At 36.1% G+C, this 10,469-nt stretch overlaps 1 long non-coding RNA gene across 1 annotated transcript in view; it reads right to left on the minus strand.

The window, feature by feature from the left end:
• Positions 1–3,915: 3,915 nt before the first annotated feature.
• Positions 3,916–10,469, minus strand: part of LOC118165424 — a 21,683-nt gene continuing 15,129 nt past the window's right edge. The window contains exon 3 of the long non-coding RNA XR_004750037.1: positions 3,916–4,041. This is a non-coding gene — a long non-coding RNA (uncharacterized LOC118165424). The remainder of the gene's footprint in view (positions 4,042–10,469) is intronic.

Genomic DNA, 10,469 nt, shown 5'->3' on the forward strand with positions numbered 1-10,469 from the left:
TTACTGCCCATGCATTGCAATGATACCTTGGAAATTTCACTCAAGTATTGTTATTCTGTACACTGCTCATACATTTTTAAAACATTTAGGTGTTGATGCTTTGTTGTTGTTTGGCCTTGGGAGGAAGATGTAGGGAACTGTGTCTTTAGGAACCTCTCCAGTGAACAACAGCACTGCATCACATGGAAATTTACTTCGTGTCATGCTGAGCATTTACATCAGGACTCAAAGCCATTCTGATTCAGAGAAAAAAGAGCTGTGGGCAAAGGCCAAACAAAAGCTTGCTTTCTGGATTAGAGAAGGAAAGAAATTTGACATAGCAGTTCTCATTGGCCACATGGGCAGCACTAAAGTTGGCACTTCTATTCAAATGTACCTAACCCAGAGAAGAGGACACACTTCAGCATGGAGACATGTAACTAGCTATCACCCAAAATAGAACCTCACGGTGCTGGCAAACAAGTACACTGGTGCACACGGTTTCATAGCCACACTGAAAACTTGGAGCAATTACCTGGCCCCAAACCCCTATAAAATTGGCTAATAGAAACAAGTGCTTCTATGATATATCTGTTTTAAGCAAGGAAGTTGGATATGAAATTAACACAAGTGTTCACCTACTGAAAACCTTAGAACACACTCAACTAAAATTATGTAGAACGTAACAAGTGTTCAAGTTTCAGTTCATTTAAGTCTTTGAGTACCTTGATATAAAAATAGCCTGATATAAGTTTATAAATCATTTTTATTCCAGTGTTGAAAGTAGAAAACAGGTCATTAAAGGCTTTTTTTAAATATATATATATATATATATATATATATATGTCTTTTCTTGGTTACAACATTGGTATTATCCTTCCTCTGTGTCATGTCTCTCAATAGTCCTATTGGTTCAGTATTCTGTGCCGCTAAACTACTTATGTTCCCTCCCTAAGTACCTTTACCTCTAGTATACTGTCTCAGAACCATATTGTCGAAATGCAAATGTTTGAAGGATCATGCTTTGGATGTTCAGCAGAGGAAAAAAAAAAAAAAATGTCAGTGACCAGAAATGGAAATAAGACTAAACACGACAAGGAAAAAAAAAAAAAAAAAAAAAAAAAAAAGTGACAGAAGAAAAACTTGCAGTATAATTTTAAAACATCAACATAATGGAAAGGAAAAACTATTTGAGAGAGAGTAGCAGAATGAAGAAAACACAGGAGTATTCAGAGAGCTAAGGGCCAAGAAACATTAAAAAAAATACAAGCTCAATCTCACTTTTTCTTGTATTGTAAAGCTAACCACTCTTGCCTGTAGCACTGTGTAGGACTACTCTAGCAGAGAACTATCATCTTTTGGAGTCAAAAAAGGGTCAAACAGTACCATTTTAGTTCCTTCCAACACTAGGGAAGGTTATACACAAAGCTACTGTTATACACAAAGCTCCTGAACTTTTTTGGTCAAAGTTCAGGAGAAAATCTGAGATGGCACCTGGAGATATTCAGCTAGCAGTGAAACTAAATATTCGATGAACTTGCAAGAGAGAAAAGGCAGAGAATAGGAGGGGCTGCTACATAGCCTACAAATTCTAGCACATAAAGAAAAGAGGATCTGAGATTTTTGTCAGATTAAACTGACAAATGGAGGTTATACATGTGCAAGTGGAATTTTGAGTCAGTGGCTGATGAGAAAATACTTAACAGGATGCTGGGCTTTTCCACTTGAGGCAGGAGTGGTCCTTCCCTCAGTTTCCCTCTTCATCTTCAGTCTCTGTCCAGTGACTTCCCCTCCCTTCACCCATTGCTGGCTGCACACACATTTTTGTGCCTGGCAGAGGTTGTTACAGGAGATGTAATTTATTCCCAGGACTGGGAGCATTTCCCAGTCCCTGAATTAAAGCACACACTTCTCATCATCTCCACTGCAGCAGAGAGCACCAAAGGCTCTTCCACTACAGCCTGCTTTCCTCAGAGGGGAAGCAGGTTTTGGTGAAGTTAGGAGGTATGGTATATCTCCTGCAGGAACCGACGTAACAGATATGACCAGAGCAGGCTGGAGCATCAGTCACCCAGCCTCCCTTCCTCATTCTCAAAACATAGTGTAAAGAGTACTCCACCAGCCACCAAGAAATTAAATCAAATATCCCACACTAAAAAGATCAAAGCATCTTTTGTGGCTTAAAGAGTAACTTAATAATTGACTTACACTGGGCTTTGTAACAGTTTTGTTTTAATGTCTATTTTGTTTGGTATTAGTCACTGATGATCAACCATTATTTCCAAACATATTGAACTGATAATCAAATTCTACCTGCTTTAGTATATCTAAATTATTTCAGGTTTAATTTGTTCACAGGGACTTGTTGACTTTTATGACTAGAGACTCCAGAATTCCAACCTGGCTTTTTGAAGAGCAACAAAAAATATTTGATAGATATTCCTTGGAAAGGCCATGTTTCACTAGAGTCATTTCCATTTATGTTCTGTACAATATGATATCATTAGTGTAACCAAGAAATTAACAGGTAAAATACAGGCAGAACACATGCATCCAGGACCATCCATATTTCACCAAACAGCAGAATTCACAGATATCTGGATAAACCGCGTATCTCCACTATGGTAGTTTCCAGGTAGAAACCCATGCAAGACCCCAGCTTTTTGAGAAGCCATTTGCTTCTGCATTTGAACCAAACTTCTGATGTGAATTGAGATTTGAGTAGGTGGTGTCTTAGGCTGATGAAAGTTGTGCAAACAGAAGTTAGTCTTAGAACCTCATTAGAGCGTGATCTCAACTCATCTGCAAAGATATCAACATACAGTATCCAACTGTTTGTGCATCATAAAACGTGCAGGGAAAGTCATTGCATTTTTTGTTTGTATAGCAGTTTTTTTTCCTGTGAGTCCTAGTACATTAATCTACATAATAAATATAGCTTTGATGAATGGCAGATAGCCAAAATACCTCTTCCACAGAGTAAAAAAGTCCAAGGAATTAAGCGAGACTTGATTACGAGGAGAAAGTATTAAGATTACTTTTTTCTAGAGAAGACAGACACATTTATTGGTCAAGTCATGTTTTTCTTTTAAAAAATGTGTACTCTCAGTAAAGTTCTTTTCTTCCTTCAACAGGAAAATATTTTCTTATACACACTTGAGAGTTATTTGTTTTATTTCTACATCTGCTGACTGCAGCTGAAAACTGCAGAATTTGGAATTTGGACTGAATTACTAAAGAGATTGTTGATTCTAATCATTGATAAATTAAGGTAAAATAAGAAGCAACATTACTATAAAACCTGACTCCACAAATACTTCTTCATAAAAATGTCTTACAGGTAGGTCTGGCTAAATGCATCATTTGCCTATTTTGAATATTTAGTCTCAACTAAGATGCGCATCACCTGCTAAAGCATCTTGTAACTTGAAATTTTCATTTGATAGTTATTTCCACCTCCACTATTAATTCTAACAAAATTTTGAAGAACAAGGTTTGCAAAGCTTCTTATATCTTTCGGCTAACAGCCAGAACAGTGCTGGAACATTTCACATTACGTAGATGATATTTGTCTGAAATGATATCATACCTATAATCTGCTGCAGGCTCAAAAGTATACACAGGTACTGTTTTATGCCTTTGCTTTTGTAACTCCATTCTTGTAAGTCTTCGAAAGGGAAATGAAATTATCCTATACAGAAGAAACACCATACAGAAGAAACTTCAGTTGTTAGGGCCTGAATTTTCACTGAAACCAAAGGCGGGTATCTTACTGACTTGAAGGAAGAAGCTTTGATCTATCCTGGCTTGTTTACTAATGAAGGAGTGTGAAAGAGACGCATGTCCTTGTAGCTGAAGAGGAGGAGAAGGAATAGCTCGTGCAAGGGACACAAAAATCAGTTGCAGCAGACTAAATACATGGTTGTATCTGAGCTTGGAGACTGCAACCATCTTCAAACTTCCAGATCTAGAGGAACACTCTGGCTGCAGCCTAAAAGCCATGTGTACATAAGCTCCCTCAAGCCAGCCAATCTTCTTCCCATGACCTGCCAGAAAACAGCACTGTAGGTATGTAACCAAATTAAAGCCAAAACTTTCAGCCCAGTCCTTAACCTGAGGAGTGAGTGAGGATTCCGATCCTGGCATATAGACATGATAGCTTATATGCAGCCGAAGTAAATACTGTAGTCAGAGGTCATGGGGCTAGATTTTGAAAAGTCCAGCATAAAGAGGAGATTTCAGAAAAGCAAATTTAATTAACATTAATATCAAGAAAAGTAATTCTGATTGCTATATTCTTTATCTGTCATGACTAGACAGATTAAAATCTATGATAGCAATTTTGCCTTTAAGGTCATTTTCTTTTTTCTTTTATTTTCTTTTTATAAATAAATATAGTTATATTTCAGCTCAAGGCATATTTAAACAGCTATGTGGGAAGACCAATGAGCACTTTTATATCTTAAAGGTTTGGACTGTCTCCTGTCAAAAGCGCACACATTTTGTGATTTCATTTCTGTTAATAGAACGGACATCAGCTCGTGGCCTAAGTCACAGGAACAGATAGAATTGGCAGAAAGCTGACTGGTGCCAAAGTCACAGCTCCAAGCAATACAACTGACAGCACAGGCTGAATATCCAGGAAAGAGTAAACAGTGGAATATGGCTGCATACTGAGAACAATAGAAACATGTGAGCTTCAGTAAATCATATACTGCTAATAGCTTCAGTTTTTCATAGCAAAAAGCCAGCATACTAACCGGAGTCTTAAGCATATAAAATGGAGACTGATAGAGCAGCATATTTGAATAGGAAAGGCAAAAAAATCATCATACTTCCTATAACTAGTTATGATTTCTCATTATACAAATGTGCCTTGAAGAGTCACATTACCACAGGGTTATTACACCCAATAAATACTGACCCCTAGGTCACAAATTAAAATCAACCAGATCTACAAGTCTATTTAAATTATAATACACCTCTCATTTCATGCAGGAATCTCATCATAAAGATCATAATTGCAAATTGCCGACCACACACATTAGGCAGAAGTTGGATTTATTTTAAATTAAAAAGTAGCATTTCATATACCCTACCAGCATACTATAAGGGTGATTACAACATTTTGGAAAGTTCTAGTTCATCATCAACATTTCTGTTATGGAATAACAAGCTACTCATTTGAATTAATATTCTTGATGCATTTTAAGATTATATTCTGAGAAAAGACAAAGCTAAACATACCAGAAGCAAAACTACATTTATCCTTGCTGCCACAGAACATCAGGGCACATTTAAGAGCCTACTGCTAAAAATGGATTTGAAAAAAAGATATCAGAAATCAGGTTACGGGCTGTTAAAGTTTATACTGCAGGAGAAGTAACGTGGAAGGTAAAGTGTTCCAAAGTACCTTGCACATTTAAAGCACTACTCTAACTTCTTGTTTTACCTCTCCAGTGTATGCCACAGAATATAGATGACAATAACTGCGTGCAAGCTGCAGTCAGGATTGTTTTCCCTGCTGAGATTCTTCATTTCTTTTCATAGCCTGGTTTCTAGTGCAAAGAAAACCAGAGCACCCACTGGGTAACCAGAGCACTGGGACTCCAGCAGACAAAACAGAAAACACCTGCCTCTGAGGTTTAAATGGGATACTGTGGTCCAAAGTTGCCATTGTGATACTGACACATCCAAGTCAGATGATTCTGGTGGGGAATCCAAGAGTAAACTGTTATGTCAAGCAGATTTATGTACTGGCAATTTGTTTTATTACTGCTTTTCCTGGACTTTACTAGAGGATATTTATTCAAGAAAGGATTCATTCAATAAAGATTCATTTGACTATTTATCTTTGAAGTTTTTTTGTTTGTTTGTTTTGTTTTTAAATACAGCTTCTGAGTACCTCTGTATATTTAATAGCACACAAGGATCTAAACACTGCTGTCCACAAGACTTAGCAATAATATAGAATCCTTATTTTTTTGTCCCACAGGAAATTAAAATGTTTGACTAACTTTATGTACAAGTATCACTGAATCTGAAATGCACTGAAAAGCAGTCCACGACCAGTGAAAAGTATTAAAACTAAAGCTAGAATTGGAGACTAGCGATAAAAACAAGAGAATGCTGTCCTTGTTTAGAACCCATAGGATTTGTTAAAGGACAAAATCTAACTACAGACAAGCAACTCAAAAAAGCAGTAAAAATAAGCAGTAAAAATAAGAGATAAAATTTAAACAGCATAACCTAGACCCATTCTCAAAACTTTTCAAGTGAATCAGTGCCTATCAAATTCTGTAGACTCTACATTTAATTTTTAAAGATCCCATGAGAGACTTTTTGTTAACGATGCCCATTAACATATCAAAGCACAAATATATAATATATTGTTTATTATATTATAATATATATATAATTATATTATATATATTATATAATATATATACATTTAAAACATTTAAATATACAGAAAACTTTTTCCTCATCTATATTCTACCAATAGAGAAAAATACTTATGCAATACAGCAGTTCTTCCCCTCAGTATATTCTATTCATCTTATTTAAATCAATTATAATATCTCAAGGAAGAATCACATCCTTGAGTAAATACCCATGATGTAAAATCAGTGTGATGTATGATTTCAACATTCTGAAGAAGTCATAAAATGCATGGCCTATGTTTCCATATGTAAGCTCAATTCTCTCAAACCATTTCTACGCATCCAAAAACATTGTCCCGAATCAGACTGTAGTAACACCCTCACTAAATAAATAAAAAATGAAAGATTATGAGCTCTTTGCAGGAGTGATCATCGCAAAGCAAAACCAGATAGAACTGATCAATAGGAACAAACTGAAAAATAAAGCAACACACTGATCCTCATGATAGACAGCTGACGTGTGCAGAAGAGACACTATCAGAATTTGTGGAACTTGAAGAAAGTGTTTGAAAGAATGAGGCTTCCAGATGTTTTTGGCAATTTGTCTCACCTAGCAATTTTGAGCAAGATGGGGAAAAACAAACAAACAAACAACAACAAAAAAAAAACATGCAGAAGTGGCTATTTGCAGAGAATAGACCTAGGCAGAGTTCAGCCTGAGTAGATGACAATATGGAAGGTGGAATGGTTATCTCAATGTGAATTTAGAATATTTGACGTGAAAGAAAACCTACAAAGGAACACAAAAAGAATGCAAAAACGGTCAAAGACCAGTAAACAATCTTCTGGCAGTATTTTCCAGTCATGCATGCCTTTTTGTTACAAAAATAGGGACATTAAGTTTTGAAAGCCTGTTCAGGGAGCAATATAGCAGAGCACACATTTTAGAGACGGTCTGCAGAAAGAATTTGTAATGGTTAAAGCTACCTACACAGACTAAGTTAAAGCAGTATAAAAGTACTTGACAACTGAGGTTATACATGCCTGAATCACAAACAGCTGAAGAGAAAAAAGCAAGTGGACATGTCCCTTAGACAAAGAGGGCAGATGCAGAGTAATCTGTGTCATTTTGAGCTTGAGCTAACAACAAAGGGACAGCCAGTGGGATAGATCAGGATCTTAGAAGACAACAGTTCTGAAAGAGCTATATCTAATGTGTGTTTGCAAGAGGACAATTAGATGTACAACAAATAATGCATGCTTTTAAAGCAAACATTATTACCAAATACATTTCATGAGCACATTAGGGTGATTCACAAACATTTCTGAAATATTTGCAGTAAGATCCAGCCCTGGCAGTTGGGGCAAAAGGCCAAAATGGCAACTGAGGTCAGCCCCATGGTTGTAAAGAACACATTTACAGCAACTCTTCAAGGGTTTCCAGAGGATTGCAACTCCTTCCATAGGCAGCTACACCTGTCTATGTAAACATCACATTTGAAGAGATCTAAAGGACCTGAGTTCTGCATTTTCCCTTCGAGATAGTTCTCTCCCTCTTACCTCTGGCTAAGACAGAAATAAGGAAGCAAAGGCACAGGTGTCTTATTTCTAGGCCCTCTGCATATTCTCCCCAGAGATATAGTCCCCAAGACAGCAGATCTTTTCTCACATTATGCAAATTCAGTAAATGCCAAACATTCTATGAGCTGTGGTAGACATATAATTTCATCTGAAATACATTTTACTCAGAAAGAGTAGTCAGGCATTGGAATGGGTTGCCCAGGGAAGTGGTGGTATCACCGTCCCTGGGGGCATTCAAGGAAAGGTGTTCAAGGACATGGTTTAGTGGGTGACATTGGTGGTAGGGGGATGGTTGGATTAGATGATGTTGACGTCCTCTTCCAACCTTAATTATTCTATGATTCTATTCATTGACCTCAGAAGCTGTTTTCATGGGGATGTCACAGCAGCACACTCTTCATGCAGCAAGTAACTAAAAATTCTCAAGGATGTTTTTTTCATAAGCTCAAAGCATCCTGATAACCATAGTGTTGATTATGGTGATCTCTGTTTTTTTTTTTTTTTGTTTCTTTGTTTGATTCCTGCAGTCTGAAACCCTTCCACAAACTTTGCCTGTAAACTCAGATGTGTTCGGTTTTTAACTATGAAGACCTGAAGGCAAAACAGTACATTCATCTGGCTGCATGCTTGTCTATTTCCATACATATATAAAAGGTAAGTATCAAATTTGTCTTTGCAAAAGCACCAAAAAAACCACACACTCCCATCAAAACAAGACACAGCAAACCATAGGCAGAAACAACAATAACATTCCCTGCTAGTATTTATCAGGGTTGAACTTAAAAACACATCCATAACATACAAGTCTATTTTCTCCCTCATTAAGAGCACCCATAATTTCTTTCTCCGAAGATTTTGTTCCAATCTGAGATAAAATGTTTCCCTTCTTATTTTCCTCCACTGTATTGCTCAACAACAAGACTACACAAGACCCAGATCTCTGCAAAAGTATCGAGCAGACAAGTATTCACGCTCTACAGCTGAAGGAATAATCAGGCAATTCTTAGAATGCTTAAAAGTTTGTGGTGTTTTGTTGTTGTTGTTGTTATTGTTTTTTTTTTTTTTTTTCTATCCAGTTCAAATTCACATTTTCAAGGTAGTGATTCTAAGTAAATTTTATTAAGAGTTGTCAGACTTTTTCCAAGTCATTTAATTAGATACCAATACTTGAATTCAAGTGTTTAAGGTAAATGCTTTAGCTGAACGTGCAAACCAGATTTTCTAGGTGTTTTTTTTTATGCAAGTATTCAATATAAACAAGCCCATAAATACAGACTCAGGTTGGTTTTGTTGCTAGATTTTATCCACATTGTAAAATTGAGCTGTGGGATAACTGAGGTAGAGTTTCAAGAATAAAAGTTAAGAAGCAGTTGTTTTGCCACATTTTTGCTTTCCCCTTTTTGCCCCCAACACATAATACCAACTTATAAAACAAATATAGCAACTTTAGAATTTAAGATATTTTGCTGTTTCTAACTCTAATGAGAAAAGTGAAACTTAAACAGTATTCATGGTAAAAAAAAATCTCATCGGTAACAAGCAGGCCATCAAATTCAGTCTCATTTTCTCTAGAGAACTTGCAGTGAGCTGTTTCATTATAATGAAATTGTTTTGTCAGCACACTGCTTAAAAGAGCAATGGGCCTATGCTGTACAAAATACAGACACTGCTTACTCCAACTTATTAAAAAGGAATTCAGAGGAATCTTATAACTGATCCTCTCAAAGTGTTCAGCACCATAAAATGCGTCAAAACTCCTGAAATCTCCTTATAAAATGATTTCACAAGATACAATGTGAGTACAAGACATTCAGTCAGATTAAGTTAAGATGAAGAGCCTTTAAAGCTACTTTTTAAAAATTTGTAATTCAATGAAAGCCTAATTAAAGTTATTTTATCTTTCTGTGAAATGTATATTATTCAATTTAATGATCTAAGCTTACCTAACCTTACTGTAACAGAAATGTATTTCTAAAATTCAGCTGTCTTTTGCTTTCAACCTCCTCCTCAAACCATCATGTGTTTTCGATTGAACACTAAACTGTAATTTCATCTATGAATAATGGAGAAGAGAATATGCTCCCTTCACTATTACAAACAAGCAGGCTTCAACAAATACAACTTGATCAGAGAAATATAATTGTTCAAACTTTGTTTAAATCAAGTAAAGGACACCAAACTTGATGCACTTAACACATTTTTTTGAGTTAAACATTGATTCATTGGTTCAGTGCTCAGATTCACCAAGTATGACATAGTGGAGAATCTGAACAACCATATCAAAAAATGGTGGTCAAGATGTATCCCTAACCTACAGGTTCTCTGAGCTAACGAAAAAAATAAGGATGCATCATTTTCTCTTAGTCCAAGATTTCTGCATTGTACACGTTTGAACTCAACTCACTGGTCAATACAAGGGAACAACTTCCTGAAGAGCCAGGATTTACCCCACACCTCCCTGCTGGTCCAGTTACAGCCCTTAGGTTTTTTTTTTTTTTTTTTTTTTTTTTTTTTTTTTTTTTTTTT

The sequence above is a fragment of the Oxyura jamaicensis genome, chromosome 4, assembly GCF_011077185.1.
Source record: "Oxyura jamaicensis isolate SHBP4307 breed ruddy duck chromosome 4, BPBGC_Ojam_1.0, whole genome shotgun sequence".
NCBI lineage: Eukaryota > Metazoa > Chordata > Aves > Anseriformes > Anatidae > Oxyura > Oxyura jamaicensis.